Below are 18281 nucleotides of genomic sequence, written 5' to 3'. Positions count from 1 at the left end.
ATTTTAAAAAGGAGTTTTTAATAAGTGCTGAAACAGAAGCGTCATTCTGCTATGATTTTTTTACCTGCTGCACACATTTCTGTCTTTTGCTTTAATTTTTTAATCAAGAAATCCCTCTAAGTACGCTGCATACTGACACAGTCAGACAGAAGCACTGCTGTGCCATGCCTTTTCACCCTCAACAAAGGTCACGGACTTAATGCTTCAGATTTTGTAATGGAGTTTTACAAAATACGTGAAGTAGTGTGCAATTAAGTTATCCCTGTCCGAGGATTTTTCAGCCGGAGAGTACTGTAATCATGCCACAGGCTCAGGCAATAAGGTACTTTCTGCTTGCCATGACTAGAATGTGTGCAACTTTCCCTTCAAAATCTACTTTAATCACTCAAACCATGGCACAAGGGAAGAAAAAAACACAGCACAGAGTCTTCAACACTAAGTACCTACAGGAATTATTATACACTCTCCAAATACAACACATTGTGCAACAGTAGTTCTAAATACAGTGTTCAGCAGCATTTTGAAAGTGAACTTCGTAACCTTGCCAAATTAGATCCAAAATAAATGAAGCTCCTAACTCTAAAACACTGATGCCAATAGAAAGTATACATTAAGCAGCTGACAAAGACATAACCAACGTGGGCACTGAAAAATACAAGCAGAATCACTATTTTTGGAAAATCAGTCTGTCTCCATCATGACCACAAAAACAAGCAAAATTCTTTGATTAATAAACATTTTGACAGACTATACAGATGTGTTTTACGGAGGTGTTGCTGCAGTAGCGTTGTTGCCTCGCAGTAAGACGCTGTCCGGTTCGATTCTCAGCTAGAGCGTCTTCTGCGTGGAGACATGCGTGAACGGGCGTACCTTCGTTGAAGGTTGTGCGTCAGGGCTGGTAACTCGGCACATAAAAATCAACTACCAATCATTAGCAGACCGGAGTTCTGCTGTGGCGACCCCTAACCAGGAAAAGCCGAAAAGACACAACATAGAGATGTGTTTTACTCTGATAGATCAGTATACTGCTGAACGGCATTCGAAGCAGGCACACAGTAAGCAGCGTGCAGGACGTGAATTAAAGTGTGCACAGTGAGAGGTACATAAATCTAAACTTGGCTCTGTTGAGTAGAAGGATAAACCCCTGATTATGGCCCAGATAACAACTCTGAGTAGCAGCCCATATGCTAGAAGACCTAAGCAGGGGTAAGAGACTGAGCAGCCAATGGCTGACTGCTTATCTTGGTGGATAGGATAGGTGGGTTCCAGTCGGCCAATCACCACAATGGAAATGGAATTTACAACACCAAAATATACAGATCTAGGGACATGAGCAGTGTAAAGAATCTTTTTCTGAAACAGAAACAAACTGGGAGATGGGGCCAGTCTGAAAAAGGACTTTGGAAGGCCGGTGGCTTGTAAAGATAAAAAATATATTACCAGGGAAGGGTGTATTGTACTATTGAACTGACCGGAGGAAAAACTTATGAGAAACTGTCATGACATAATAAACCATCAAGAACACAGCCAGAAAGAATCAGCTAAAGCAAAGGGAAAGCTCATCTGTGTAGAACAGACACCATGCACAGCAAGATTACTACTCCAGTCTGCAAATCACTGATGGGACCAGAGCTGGAGTACCGCTTTGGGTTACTGACAATGTCCAGAGACAGAAGCCTTGTCATAACAGACATGGTACATAGGAGATCCACGAGGAAGGTTACATAGCTGAATGGGATGACAAGAGAAGCCAATATCTGAGACTGCTATATTCAAACAGGAAGGGGAGCATGACAATTACACACGGCAATGAGTTTGAAAAGAAACCGAGATGAAAGGAAAGGACAGAGGAGAGATCACAGCTTCCAACTAGAAAAATCTACCTATAGTTGGACATAAGGAAATGGTAGAAAAATGGACAGAACAGAAGAAAAGCATGAAACACAATAGCACAGACTAAATCAACGGGTTCAAGAGGTCTTGGAAAAGAGGAAGTGAACAGGATAATGGGGCCAGCAGCAAGGCTCTAGCTGCAACAATGAGGGAGGGTAGCAGAAGCAGTAAGGTACTAGCTGCAACAATAGTAGTATTGCCAGCAGCAGCAGAGCTCTAGGTGTGACAACGTGAGGCAGGAGCAGCAGCGAGGTGCTAGGTGCAACAATGTGGGGCAGCAGCAAGGTGCTAGGTGCAACAATGTGGGGCAGCAGCAAGGTGCTAGGTGCAACAATGTGGGGCAGCAGCAAGGTGCTAGGTGCAACAATGTGGGGCAGCAGCAAGGTGCTAGGTGCAACAATGTGGGGCAGCAGCAAGGTGCTAGGTGCGAGGACGTGGGGCAGCAGCAAGGTGCTAGGTGCAACAATGTGAGGCAGCAGCAAGGTGCTAGGTGCAACAATGTGGGGCAGCAGCAAGGTGCTAGGTGCAACAATGTGGGGCAGCAGCAAGGTGCTAGGTGCAACAATGTGGGGCAGCAGCAAGGTGCTAGGTGCAACAATGTGAGGCAGCAGCAAGGTGCTAGGTGAGAGGACGTGGGGCAGCAGCAAGGTGCTAGGTGCGAGGACGTGAGGCAGCAGCAAGGTGCTAGGTGCGAGGACATGGGGCAGCAGCAAGCAGCTAGGTGCTAGGACGTGGGGCAGCAGCAGTAGCTAGGAAGTGGGGCAGCAGCAGTAGCTAGGTGCTAGGAAGTGGGGCAGCAGCAGTAGCTAGGTGCTAGGACGTGGGGCAGCAACAACAACTAGGTGCTAGGACGTGGGGCGGCAGCAGTAGCCAGGTGCTAGGACGTGCGGCGGCAGCAGCCAGAGGCGGCAGCAGCAGCTAGGTGCGTGGGGCGGCAGCAGCGCAGCAGTAGCCAGGTGCTAGGACGTGCGGCGGCAGCAGCAGCTAGGTGCGAGGACGTGGGGCAGCGGCAGCAGCAGCTAGATGCGAGGACGTGGGGCGGCGGCAGCAGCAGCTAGGTGCAAGGACGTGGGGCGGCGGCAGCAGCAGCTAGGTGCAAGGACGTGGGGCGGCGGCAGCAGCAGCAGCTAGGTGCGAGGACGTGGGGCGGCAGCAGCAGCTAGGTGCGAGGACGTGGGGAGGCAGCAGCTAGGTGCGAGGGGCGGCAGCAGCAGCTAGGTGCGAGGACGTGGGGCGGCGGCAGCAGCAGCAGCTAGGTGCGAGGACGTGGGGCGGCAGCAGCAGCTAGGTGCGAGGACGTGGGGCGGCAGCAGCAGCTAGGTGCGAGGACGTGGGGCGGCAGCAGCAGCTAGGTGCGAGGACGTGGAGCAGCAGCAGCTAGGTGCCAGGACGTGGGGAGGCAGCAGCTAGGTGCGAGGACGTGGGGAGGCAGCAGCTAGGTGCGAGGATGTGGGGCGGCAGCAGCTAGGTGCGAGGACGTGGGGCGGCAGCAGCTAGGTGCGAGGACGTGGGGCAGCAGCAGCTAGGTGAGAGGACGTGGGGCAGCAGCAGCTAGGTGAGAGGATGTGGGGTGGCAGCAGCAGCTTGGTGTGAGGATGTGGGGCAGCAGCAGTAGCTAGGTGCGAGGACATGGGGCAGCAGTAGCAGCAAGGTACTAGGTGCAACAACGTGGGGCAGCAGCAGCAAGGTGCTAGGTGCAACAACGTGGGGCAGCAGCAGCAAGGTGCTAGGTGCAACAATGTGGGGCAGCAGCAAGGTACAGCAAGGTGCTAGGTACAGTAATTAAGATGGCCACTGAGCGCTAGCTGCAATAATCTGTGTTGGGGGGGGGCAAGGAGCCAGGTACAACAACTGATTAGATAAGATACATCACTAGTCATGTAACAGAAGGCCCTGTGTGCCATTCCAGTAGTATTATCCCAGCTTTCTATGCAATTCTGTAAAGTTGTACTAACTATCCAACATTATTATTAGTCATTAGTGACTGACCTTCACTTCAGCACATCAAAGGTCATAATTTTTCCTGAAGGAGTGGACTGCTTTGGTCAAGTGAGGAGAAAAACACCTCCATCTAAGGTAGTGTAAAAGTGTGTTGGGCATTTCTCCACATGAGGAGGCAGTATTAGGCTGGGGAGCTGAAAGATAAGATATAGGATGAAGCTAAATTTACCAGTCAATTTACACCCCCTCCATGCAAGCTTTGTAGACCAACTGGAAGGATGAGATTGTGATTTCAGATGGTAGAAATTACGTTCCTATACAGGGTAGATGTGCTCACTCTCCATGACAAAGTGAGGAGTTGTATGGCACAGGAGGCCCTTGGGGCACAGAAATTGGTCCTCATTGTTGACAGGAGTCAGATGAAATGATCTGGGAACTTTGAGATGCTGCTCTGCCATCCATAGAAGGTATAACAAGCATAATCCAGTGGAAGAGGGACCTAAGGCAGACCCAGGACATGCTGGAGATTCTACATCTCCCAACCTTCATAAAATTCTCCCAAAGAATGATCTGGAGTTTGCAGCCAAGTACACAAGTGTCATCTAGCAGTCCTATTGTACTACCACTGCAATCGTCATCTGGAAATTTATAAAATTATGATGATGAAAGACGACTACACTTCTAACACCAAACTGAATGTGTGCAAAATGGCTTTAGGACTGTGTGTGTGTGTGTGTGTGTGTGTGTGTGTGTGTGTGTGTGTAGCTGTAACAATAAGGCAGACCTGACAGACCACTCAGCATCTTCAATTAGTTTATTCATACAAATATTTGGTAGAGAGCTTGCTGCAACAAACAGAAAGGCTCCAGTCACCAGCTAAGTTTATGGCAACTAAGGAGGAAAAATACACTTAAAGAGAGTCTGCAAACTATCCTGAGCTGATTCTGCTACTAGAGATGCTACTGTGGGACACTCATGCAGTAAGTCAGAATATTAAAGATATGTTACTGTCATCCAGTAAACAAGACACAAAAAGCCTGTCTAAGATTCATCTGGTACAAGAACTATACCTCATCTACATGCATACGGATAAAAGGCAACAGTATCATCCCTAGAAACTCAAAGCGCATACAACCACTGGAGGGTTTACCATGATGCTACTGGAGCATAATGTTCTTCTCAGTAAAGGGCAAATACTACAGTGCCTCCAAAAGATGCTGCTTGGGTATAGAGAGCCACAAAATGCGTTCTTACTACAGTAATCATCATTGCCCAAGCTAAAACTGTGGCATGGAAAATTAAAGGGCAGGATCATGCAAACCTCAGGGCCCCCTAAAGTGTGGAATACCAAAGTTAAGCATGAAGGCGTATTAACTGTCAATTATATATACCTAATTATTCAAAAGAAGCCAAACCTCACTCCAAGCAGTGATCACATTTTTTCTGGAATTTCTATTCATAAAACAATTTACCTTCTCAAAGCCCATTAAATCCAGTGTCTCCAGTCAAGCCTGAAATAAGCAGACATTTCTTTTGGTAAACATGACAGTCTTCTTCAAATGCCTGTCAGGACGCTCTTGAGGAACTAGAGGAAGTACTGAGTTAGAAAAGAAGTGTTTGGGAAGGTGATTAGAGATCAGTCAGCCACACAATACAACACTCTGGTCACACAACCCGGTTCCATGTTTCAGAGGGATGGAACCCTTACTGTGACAGGACAAACTGGGGTTCTATTCGTTACCTCAGCAGTGGAGTAGTCAGACAGAGAGGGACAGGAATGAAGGTGCATGGCCTGCTCACCTCTCCCAGGAGGATGGGAAGGTTTACACACACTCAGGGGCACACTGTGCAGTGACAGTTTCCTGGTGGTAACTACCACTTGTGCCATGGGGGAGGGTCAGGGCCACTTAGAAAAGAAACAATACTTGTAGAAGTAAAGGGGACTTCCTCCTGTAGATGGACACTGCATGTCTCTCTATAACAACTGGATGGCTGTCCACTATTAAAATGGGAGAAAAAAAAACTTGACGGCTGTAAGAATGACATTCTCTCCCAGATGACCCTCACCCTGATGTAGGAGAATAAACCAATTAGCTATGAGGGGGCTGATGGTCAGACAATGGCAGTAAAAAGTATAAAAAAACCTCTGGACACACTGATTCACTACATACCAAGATGCATGGGGAAACCGTCTGTAATTACAGTCACCAAGTCCAATCAATGACGATGTAAGAGGCAGAGATGGAGACACACCAGGTTGGTGGTTGTGGTACTTCTATAATACCACCTAAGAGGGAGAATGTCTGGTTCTCTTTCCTGAGATCTGCATGCAACAGGATTTTGACCATGTTTATAAAATACCATTACCTCTGTGGAGGAATTCTAATGCAGATGGCCAAAGCCTCATTGGCCTTCATGAAACTGTAAGCCAGCTGTGTTTTCTCTCCGCTCAGGAATCAAATGTAAAGTACCAACAAAGAGGATATTTAACGGAAAAAGAAGTTATGCACTCACCATAACGTTCCTTCATTTTCTTCAGCCTGTGGGGTATCGGATCCGAAACTCAAAACACATCCAAAAACATCTTCTCTAAAAACATAGAATGCCACAACCAGGAAAGGAGCAGAACACCAGCCAAGGACAAGAGATTTTATTAATACAATCGTTGTGGTACCGCGGCTTCTTGCCTTCTAATGGAACAAGTTTAAAAAACATTCAAGTCCTTAATATACCCACACCAACGTGATTACAATCAATCTAGCAATGTTCCAATTAACTAAACAATTAAGCACAAACGCAAGCAAAAAAATCACAGACCTAATATTTTATATAGATATAAATATACTTCCTTAAGAAAAACATTTACTTTAATAAAACAGCAGATCCCAAACACATACCCAACATGTACTAAGCATGTCAAATGTACGTACAACACAAAAATAAACAAAAAAACACCAACGGTAGAAGTTTCAACAGTAAAAATTATTTACATAATCTCAAAGAGCAAACGTGTGTGCAATATGATTAACCACATTATGTTAGATACTAACATGTGCACAATTGTATAATTTCATAATCATTAGAATTCATATTTTTCAAATAATATTATCTAACATTGTGTGTAGAATATGTTTTTAATGTACATGACATTTCCTAACAGATACACACATAAACGATGCACATTCGTGCCAATGGCACATATGAATGTGCAAATAAATACATATGCATATAAATGCATATAAAATAATACACATATATGCACATAAACACACACACACCCACCCCATCAAAACAATACTGATGGCACCCTATGCTTAACACCATAGGATTAAATTATTTTCCAAATTCATTCCACTTGGCTGCAGTGTGTGAAAATTAATAATAGATCTGCTCTCAAGTCTGGATAACTCAGTTCTAAAATTACCTCTCATGCCTTTAGGTCATGCCAAAACACTAAAAAATAGACTTTCATCCTGACCCTGATGCTTAGACAAAAAATGCATGGCCACTGGGCTTTCAACCTTCCTTCTTCTAACATCACTTAGATGTTCTAAGATCCGAACCCGAACCTTTCTAGTGGTCTGACCAATATACCATTGAACTGGATGACAGTTGCAACCCAAAATATAAACTACACAACTGTTACAATCATAAAATTCACAAGCTCTATACAACTTTCCATTAATTCTGTGGTCATGCAGATTCCTAACCCAATTGCATATTGAACAATGTCCACAACAATGGGTACCTACTCTATTATCCAGCCTACACTGACCTACAGAACTTATTTGTTTCTTGTTCAACAACTCTGAGATTATTATACCTCCCATAAGAAAAAACAATGTGTTTGGGAAATAAAAATCCCACAGAGGTGTCCTCACATACTATTTCCCATGCTTGTCTGACTGTTCTTTCCAAGAAGGCCGAAAAGTCTGTGTATCTTGCAACAAAAAACACTTTGTCTTTTTCATCTGCTCAGTTAGTATGCCAGACTTCCCTTCTAGGAATGACAGTCCCCCTAACGGACCCCTCCATGTTCCCCATTGCCTTGTTTTTAGCTTTTAGCAGCAAACGTTCTTCATAACCTCTAACAGATAATCTACCAAATACCTCATTCAAAAAACTTTCATACAACCGAGCATCAGAGGTGTTACTGAGAATTCTCTTGAATTCTCCAAAAGGCAAAGACTGTATGAGATGAGGCGGGTGCATACTGGAGGAATGCAAACAATTGTTGACAGCGGTTGGCTTTCTGTAAGGTTTAAACTGGATGTGATTTTTGTTGTCCACATAAAGAACCACATCCAGAAATGTGACACTAGACTTAGGAGTACCCCAAGAAAATTTTAAACTATGTGGATTTTCATTGAGACCATCCATAAAATCCATAAATCCTCTTTCACTTCCCTTGCAAACAAAAAGCAAATCATCAATGTACCTTTTATAATGAACTACATTCCTCAAAAAATAATCATCCAACAACAAACTGATTTTCAAAATCCCCCATGTACATGATGGCATAAGAGTGGGCAAAGGCTGCCCCCATTGCAATACCCCTCTTTCGCAAGAAAAACTCATTCTTCCATTTAAAATAGTTATGAGTCAAACAAAATTCCAAGATGGTCAAAAGAAATCCAGTACGTGGTCCCTCACCCAGCCGTCTGGCAACAGCTTCCATCCCCCATCTTTTTTCAATATTGGTGTATAAAGCCTTAACATCAGTCATTCCCCAAAAGTAATCTTCCTTTCATTCAAGATTTAACAGGTCCTGACATATCTCCTGAGCATTTTTAACATGAGAAGGTATGGTGGTTAGGTACCTTTTAAGATGGAAATCCAAAAAATGCTGATATTTTCCAAAAAAAGACCCTTTACCAGAAATAATCGGCCACCCTGGGGGTTTGACTAGGTCTTTATGAATCTTTGGCAAGGCATATAAGAAAGGATGTCTGGGTGTCTCAATAATTAACCTTTTAACATCCTTATGCCCCCAAAAAACAAGTCTCTCCCCTCGTTCCAAAATGTCTGAGTTCAGTTACAAACCTCTGGATGGGATTATGTTCTAACTTGACATAATATCCCTCCTCAAATAGTAACTCTGACACCATTTCATCATATTGACTTTCATTCATTACCACCCAATTACCTCCTTTATCAGCAACTCTAAATACAATCTTATCCAGGTTAGATCTTAATCCATGCATGGCCTGCCATTCTAATTTATTAAGATTGTAAGACTTGAAAGTTCTGACGAATTTACCATAAAAACTCTCAACTTTACTACACACCAAATTTTCAAAAATGTTAATAGTGCTACTAGTTCTGGGCATGAAAGTACTGTTGGAAATCAACTTGGGTAAATCTAAGTGTCCATAACCAGTGGCAAACTGTTCATTTTCAAAAAAAGCATCACTAAAACCCACATTTTCCAGTCCAATACACTGTTGAACCATTTCACCATAAGAAATGCTAAGATTCACTAAATCATCATCAACATCAGAAAAACTGTCAATTCCATTCAATTCATCAATTATTCGCACATTGTCACTATCACCCTTCTGTTTCATATGAAAAAACAGCCTTAGATGCAACTTACGACAACATTTTTTAACATCCAATATGTCTGCAAGCGATGGAATTCTAGTTTGGACGAACTTCGCCCCCTTTAGAAGTACCTTTTCAGCATCATGGGTGATGACAATGTTAGATAAATTAACAATTTTTAATGTACTGTTTTCCCTTTGACTATTAATAAAGGCAGCAGAATTGCTGCCGATATAATTAGCATCATTATGTACATCAATTACACCATTTACAACAAGTTCCAAAACGGATTCAGAGTCCAAAATGTCCATAGCTTGCATCCAGGCCAAGTACACAATCACCAAATTCTACCTGTTCTTCCCTCGTAGCCTCTTCGATCGAACCTGAGTCTGCTGAGTAGACTGCTGGGCCCCTGCACTGTTTTTTGAGTGCGTAGAATCTTCTGAATTAATTTCCTCAAAAGAAACACTTTTTCTGGTGAGACTCTGCTCACCAGAAGATGCCAATGAATCACAAGCACCGGGAAAACCCAGTTTACTCTTCCTGAGAGTACTATTATGTCCCCTACGTGAGTAGGTATATACCAAATTGTTCTCAAAGTCATTGATGTCCCGTAAGAGTTTCTTCTTCTTACGTTCAATCACATTGGCTTCTGCCTTTTGCACACTGACTTTGACTTCAGCTAAAAGTTCCTGATACCTACTTGGGGAGATCTCACTCGAGAGAATTTTGCAACATGACGATCTCCCCTGCAGTTTCTCCAAATTTCGAGTGTTCCTTTTAACCAGAACACTTATCCAAGCTAGCATGCAATCTAGCGAAGCCTGCCTCCACTCTGCTAACAAGTCACTCTCATTGTCGGCAAAGCACCCAGCTAGCAGCCAATCAATATGAAGGGTTGGGAGGGTGGCCTAATGGTTACGGTGTTTGCCTTACAAACACAAGGTGCAGGGTTTGAGTCTCAAAAGGGATAATTGGCTAGGCTTAAAATGGCTCACAAGGGCAGTTAGCTTAGTATTAACCTATGAACCCCCTGGGAGTGATATTTGACAACAGATATTTTTCCAATAGTTTAAGGTCAAAGAAAGTGGTTACCTCTTTGACCACAAGTCTTTCCAACATTTTGAATCTCTCCACTTCACCATTCCCAACCGTGGAGGTCCAGACGTCATCAGATGTTAATCTAATTTCACGGTCATGAACCAAATCAGCAAAACAGTTACCAGCTGTGACGACTGCATCTCTAGAGGTCCCCATATTCATGGCAGGAACCGAAACTCAAAACACATCCAAAAATATCTTCTCTAAAAACATAGAATGCCACAACCAGGAAAAGAGAAGAACGCCAACCAAGGACAAGAGATTTTATTAATACAATCATTCTGGTACCTCAGCTTCTTGCCTTCTAATGGAACAATTTAAAAAAAAAAAACATTCAAGTCCTTAATATACCCACACCAACGTGATTACAATCAATCTAGCAATGTTCCAATTAATTAAACAATTAAGCAAAAAAATCACAGACTTAATATTTTATATAGATATAAATATACTTCCTTAAGAAAAACATTTAATTTAATAAAAGAGCAGATCCCAAACACATACCCAACATGTACTAAGCATGCCAAATGTATGCACAACACAAAAATAAACAAAAAAATACCAACAGTAGAAGTTTCAACAGTAAAAATTCTTTACATAATCTCAAAAAGCGAATGTGTGTACAATATGATTAACCACATTACGTTAGATACTAACAAGTTCACAATTGTACAATTTCATAATCATTAGAATTCATATTTTTCAAATAATATTATCTAACATTGTGTGTAGAATATGTTATATATATTAATATATCGGATCCGAGCCAAGTTCACTAGCATCTGCTCCGAGCTCCTCCCCTTACCCATAATACACCACTACTACCTTCCAACCCCCAGAAAGAGTTTGCTGCCACTTATACTGAGAACCCGACCTGAAAAGACACCTTACACACATAAAACTTCAGCCAAACAGGTTATCCATATGGTAAGGCCAGGGGGGAAGGAGGGAGGCACGGTTGAAGACAAATGAAGTAGAATTACTCAGATGGAATGTTATGGTGAGTACATAACTTCTTTATCTGAAGTAGTTTACTTCATTTGGTCTTCAACCTGTGGGACAGAGTCCCCAGCTACTAAACTCCTGGGTGGCCCTCATGGAAGGATTTTCCGGAGCACCGTGGAACCAAAGGATGCTCTCCTTCTAGAAATCAAATCCAATTTGTAGTGAAAAATAAAAGTATGAGATGAGGACCAAGTAGCTGCAGAACAAATATCATCCAATGAGACTCTCGACCAAAAGGCCGCAAACGTAGCCATTGACCTAGTCGAATGAGTTTTCACCTGACCCGGGGGAGACAAACCTTTATCCTTATAGACTTGAAGGATGCACAAGGAAATCCATCTAGCGGTGGACGGATCAGAGTAGGTGAGACTGGCATGAAGAAAGAAAGCGAGCTCCCCCCCTCCAAAGGGAGAGGGGGCTGGCAAGACTCCCATCTGGATCAGAGTATGAATGAACCTCCTCCTCAGTTTATCCATGTCTACTTCAGATAAGCTTCGAGTGGACCTCGACGAGGCCACAGACTCCGACCTAGTGGGTCAAGGAACCGAGGCCCTAGATGGTGGTAATGGCTCCTCTGGCTCTGGGGAAAATCTCAAAGATTGGAGCCAAGGGGAGTCACGGATCCTAGACTGATCTTGGTGGGAGTAGAAGCAGAAAGGTCTGGGGACCTTTTACGTTTTTCTGGCCTGTGCTCTTTCTCCTTCTCTCTGCCTCTTCTGCGCTCCACTTCCTTAGGCTTAGAAACGGGAGGTTGAGTCCCAGCCTGGGAGTGAGGAGAAGCAAGGACAAGAGAGGAAGGAGAGGCGGCCACAGCAGCCGCTGTGACCGAAGCAGTGGAAGAGGCAGCCGCCTCAATAGTGGGCAGAAGGCTTTTCAGGGCCAACTTAATCCATCTATCCTTAATAGCGCATGGGTTAAAACCCGCACAAATGGAACAGTCTGTACTCAAATGTGCTACACCCAAGCACATAACGCAAAGAGTGTGGCCATCGGCTGGTGACAATTTGTGGCCACACTCAGTGCACCTCTTAACAACTGGCTTGGAGTCAGCCATGTCTTTACAGAATAAAACAGCACACACAACAACAGAAGGGAAAAAAAAGAGAAAAACAAACTATTTCCTACTCTGACCCACTCACCACACACTCAAAGGCACACAGAATGCTGAGGGGGGGCAACACACTAACTAGCTAACACTGAAAAACTACAGAAAAAGCCCTAAACACGATGCACCAGCGAGGGGAGGCGAAGATGGAACCTACACTAACAGCTAACTCTCAAACAACTATGAAAAAACTGCTTACTTATCAAGAACCCCAACTCACAAACTCGGAGCTCAGGATCACGATGCTTTAGGCAAGCCGTGGCAAACGAGATCTAGGGGTTGGAAGGTAGTGGTGCTGTATTATGGGTAAGGGGAGGAGCTTGGAGCTCGGAGTAGATGCTAGTGAACTTGCCGGCTTGGATCTGATACGGATCCGGTACCCCACAGGTTGAAGACCAAATGAAGTAAACTACTTCAGATCTAATGTACATACACTATGGAATTAGAGGTCAGTGACCAATAATCAGAACACACTATTTACTGTGGTTAACCCACAGAGTAAAAATGCATCACCCATGCCCTACTGTGGTTAACCCACAGAGTAAAAATGCATCACCCATGCCCTACCTCCAAACACAAAAGATCCTCAAGGCCAATAATTTGGTACTAGAAATCAATTCCAACTAAAGCAGATCTGGCTTGCATATTCACTACGGCAAAAGTTTATCTATCAAATATTTCAAGCACCCACTAAAACACTGGAGACATTGTTTTTAAGAATATCAGGATTTATTTCTACTTGCTAAATGGACAACAGGGCTGGTCAACTAACCTCTTTCAATGGACTTAAACTACTTTTCTAGACCTTCTCCAAATGGGACTTAGGTTCATAGGTTCATACTAGGCTATCTGCCCGAGGGCATTTACAAGCCTAGCCATCATCGTTGTGTTACTTCCTTTCTTTTATATGGGGGAACTATACCCATTTTTTTTGTCTGTACTCTAGCAGTGACACACTGAGGTAATCCCTGGGGTGGGTCTCGATCTCCATCCATGATTCCATTTTCTCTCTTGAAAGGCCAGAAGGCCAGCTCTGCCTCACGCTCACCGGGATTTTGGATTTTGTTCCACAGCATAGGGAGTCTTCTGATGATGAATCTCTCCCTCTCAGCAATTAATATTAATGAAGGTCGCTCTGTCCCGCCCTTGATGGATGATGGATCTAGATTTTTTTTTTGAGAGATTTTTATCATCAATCTGGGTTTGTTTGACATGGCCTTGTATGAGCAGGTCACCTTCCAGCAAAGGTGTGGCGACTGAATAGAGCTGGATTCAGTCAGAGTGGGGCAGCAGGACAGAGATTTTTTGAGACCTTTATCCTTTTGGTTTTTTTTTTTTGGCCAGCCAGCTGCTGCAAGTGTAGAGTAATGGGATTCAGATCATGGGTATTCAATCATTGGTCTGATGAGTGATGAGATGAGGGAGAGAGATGATGACCTTGATTGAGAGATGTGAGAATCCCCTGAGATAAGGTGGGCAATAGGAAGGTCTTCCTAACCTAACTCTTATGGAATTGAATGGCTATGACAGATACTACAGGGTCCCCAGGTCCCCATCCTGATAACTTCTTCTAGTGGATTGATTGCTTGCTGCTTGGTAGGTGCTAGGTGTTTTTTGTTTTTCCGGTACTTGGCATTTTTTTATTTTTATTTTTAACTATTTAGTGCTCCCCATAGCTCTGGCATCTGGCACCAGTTATCAGTTTCTGTAGGACCCCTGTATTTGTATGTTTGTTTTCCCAGTTTGCAGTCATCTGTAAACTTTGTCATTCACCAACTTTGTCCTGTGTTGTCTTGTGTGTAGATGCCAAGATGAGAAAAAGAGGAAGAGCCAAGGACACCCACTGTGGGGACACCAGGAGCTGTGACAGGCCACAGCGCTGACAAGCCTGACATGACTGACAGCTGGGTTGCTGCTGTGGTTCTGTCCAGCTTGCAGCCCATCTTGTGATGTGTGACATTAACATTTAAGCTGTGGGTTTTGTATTGTATCAAGGATACAGTAGATCGAGTGTTGTATGGAAGGCCTTTGCCTCATCGAGGTAGGCTGGCTTTCAATTCCTTTGGTGCTTTGGTGACTGTTTCAAAAAAAAAAAAGAGTTTAAAAGGCATGATCTGCCTTTAACAAAGCAAACAAAGTTGGATCAAAATTTGTCTGCAAATTCTTATTTATGAGGGGACTTAAGCCACTGACTACATTTTTAATGAAGTTTCATCTGAGGTTGTAAGCTAAAGGTGCAAGTATTTCTTGTTTCACTGAATTTTACATGAAAAGATGTCCTACAGAAGGTAACCTATGATCAGAAAGTCAGAGAATAATCTGCAACAGGGTGTCTAGTGCTGGCCTAAATAACAATGGAATACCTTTTGTATCGGACATCGAAGAGATATTTTTCCTTGTACACATTACCAAGAAGCAACACACTGTCCAATCAAAGCCAGGCAGGTACAGTACAATGAGCTTAAGGAAATGTTTCTGGCATCAGAAAATCAACCAGCAAATCCTTTGCACTTGAAATACAGCATTATAAGCAGTTTATAGGATATTACTACGCTAGTGGCCCTAGAGCCTTTACAAGCCTAGCCATTTGTTCTTCTTGCATAGTTCCCAGAATGAATTTATTAACAAAGCAGGTCTGTGATCAACACTGGCTACCCGTGCCCATGAGGGATGTTGGTGCCACCCCGAGGTGAATCTGCAGTTTCTCATTCAGTTATCTAGGCTGCATCTGAACAGGGTCAGTGAGGAGCTCTGTTTTACATGAATAGGAAGTCTATTTCAGAGAAGCGGCAGTCTCTGGGAAACATATCCGTCGCTCCAGCACGTTCTGTTAATGTAACAAACTAGGTTGACATCCCTAGAGCGAGTGACTCTTGTGCCATCTGACTTACGGATGTGCAGCATTTACATTAGGGCAGGGTTGGAGATTGTCCTATTGGCCAGGCAAAAGTCACAGCTCAACAGCCTATAAGATAGAGAGTAAAGTGACAGGGCTTTCAGCTTGTCCATGTAGGTCATGGCTTAGAATTCGTGCATTTTCTTAGTGAGAAACCTCTGAGGTCTCTCCAATGCTCCAAGTTTCTGGTAAGCTACATGCAAAAGGGTGCATTATATTCTATTAGTGGTCTGATAAGTGGAGTTATAACAACCCTTGACCTTGATTATGAGGTGCGCTGCGTGGAAGGCTTTCCTTACTACTGCAGAAACTTGGTGGTCAAAGTTCAGATTGCTATCGACCTTTGTTCCCAAGTCTCACACCACTGGGTTGGAACTCGGGGGTGCTGACAATATTGCAGTGTGTAGAGAATTCTGTTTTGTCACTTGGAATAATAATGCATTTTTTAGTTTTATACCATTGCTTTGGCATCAAGCATTTGTTTGTGTTAGTCTTTGTTGTAATATGTTGACACTGTTGGGGGACTCCGTGATTGCTCCCAGTATGCAATCATCAGTGAACTTGGCCTGGACTTCTGAGAAATAGATGCCAAACAGTAAGGGGCCAGCAAAGACCCCTGTGGTACTCCACTAGTGACAGGTCTACTGGTGAAGGTGGAGTCACCAATTCTGACACAGTGTGTTCTGTCGGTGATCCTACTGGCTATCCATCTAGTAACATATGGGTTAATCCCTATCTGGGAGAGTTTCTCAGTGATGCCAGAGTTGGGAATTGTGTCGAAAACCATGACAAGGTTTCGACAGGCAGCCTTCCCTTCATCCATAGCTCTTACATCACGCACTTACAAGGTTCTAATTTGTCAATGAAGATCCTAATGAAAACATTGACCTGCCAGAAGTTCAGAGATCTCTCTCACACACTCACATATGCAAACACACACACACACAGACAGACAGACACACAGACAGACAGACACACAGACAGACACACAGACAGACAGACACACAGACAGACACACACAGACAGACAGACACACACAGACAGACAGAGACACAGACAGACAGAGACACAGACAGACAGAGACACAGACAGACAGAGACACAGACAGACAGAGACACAGACAGACAGAGACACAGACAGACAGAGACACAGACAGACCGCTCTTTTTTGTCATAGCAATCCATTTACCGGTACTAAAATCTGGGTAAATACAGTTGGTGTAACAAGGTAACCTGCTGACTGTCAAACAGGTCATCAGTGACAAGGTGAAAGGCACTCCTGGTAGAGCTGATCACAAGATCACTGTCATACAGCCTTGATGCTTACAGTTAAGAATTTATCTGCTATACTAGAATGGAGCCTGGCTAAATGCATTACCTATATAAGGTCTGAGATCAGCCGAGACAGCATTGAAGAGTTGATGACCTGCAGCAATTAACAGACTTACCAATATGGGTGTGCTGAAATGATGTACTGACAACAAATAATTCAGATATTATGAAATAAATCCATGACAAATGACAGAGAGGAAAATCTGCTGTGCAAGATACAAAGATCGGTAACCTGCCAACTGGTACAAAAAGGCAGTTATACTGGCTGGGTCTAATCAATCTGGAAAGCTGGCTAAGCAGACTGACTGCTACAAACTGCTCACTATGAAGCCTATGTCTGTAGGCCCAAAAACATGGGGAAAACAATAATTGCAAATGGCCCTTTTCAAAATCCTTTACATGTGAAGTACAAGCACCTGGCCTTCCAGTCTCTTCCGACAACCTATAAAGGCTGATATATGTCACAGCCTGACTAATGCGAAGGGTGGTAAATCTCACAGACTGACGTAAAGGGTGACAAATTTCACAACGGAGTGTAAAGGCCAACAAATCTCACATTCTGATGAATGAAAAGATCAACAAATGTCACAGCTCACTGCATAGGCCAGAAAATATCAAAGCCTAAACGATGAAAAGAACAACAAATGTCAGAGTTCAATCCCCATCTCGGGGACTACAAGCACAAACTTACATACAACAGCAGTGTTACTTCTACCACCAGAATGATGGCGAAGCACTGAAACATAAAAAAGGGCATTAAAAATGCTGCAACCACAGAAAAAATTGCTTGAAAATCAAGACTACTCTGTGGTTCCTGTCAGAATGAAAGCAAAGTAGACAGTGAGGAAAGGTATGAGAAGTCGTCTGTACTGTCAGTTGTTTACACCATCCAGGATGCCAACAGCTTGTATCTACAGACACTTTTACCTAGTACTGTACATAAGAACCGCAATACTATGACAGACACAGCACATTAATATAAACCTGCTGACTCAAAATAACCTGGAGGCAAATGCACGGCTTCCTTACTGGCCTTGGACTAACAGAGAGACTTGTTCTGGGATGCCTGTCTCGTCAGTACACGTCCACGCCTGAGCTATAGTAACAGAATCTGATGTGATAAGTAGCAAACTCTATGAGGAAAGCATCACACAGTAAAATGCACCATCATATTTTACCTCAGATTTTCACTTCTGGAATGTTGGTCTTACAATTTGCTACTTGAAATAGTTCACAAATACGCTGACCAGTGCTAACTGTGCACTGGTTTCAATGTCGTAGACATCTGGCAAGTCGGACCTTGTTTAATAACTTTCTTTGATGCTACTGAGTCGTCTGAGCCTTTCATCAAGATGGTACACAAGGTTAAAATACTAGCCATTTATCTGCTCACAGGAATCCCTTCTGCCAAATATGTACATTTTCCATAAGGGTCTTTTTTCAAACATAGGGGATACAGGGTTAA

The 18281-nt window shown here is 43.5% G+C and overlaps 1 protein-coding gene across 8 annotated transcripts in view; it reads right to left on the bottom strand.

The window, feature by feature from the left end:
* The window catches only part of MSI1 (musashi RNA binding protein 1), a 755253-nt gene that overhangs the window by 488510 nt on the left and 248462 nt on the right, over positions 1-18281 (bottom strand). The window lies entirely within an intron of this gene.

This window comes from Protopterus annectens, chromosome 4.part0, assembly GCF_019279795.1.
Source record: "Protopterus annectens isolate FY-2018-M chromosome 4.part0, PAN1.0, whole genome shotgun sequence".
NCBI classification, from domain to species: domain Eukaryota; kingdom Metazoa; phylum Chordata; order Ceratodontiformes; family Protopteridae; genus Protopterus; species Protopterus annectens.
Note: the sequence above shows the minus strand (reverse complement) of the source record. Positions and strands in the feature narration are given on the sequence as shown.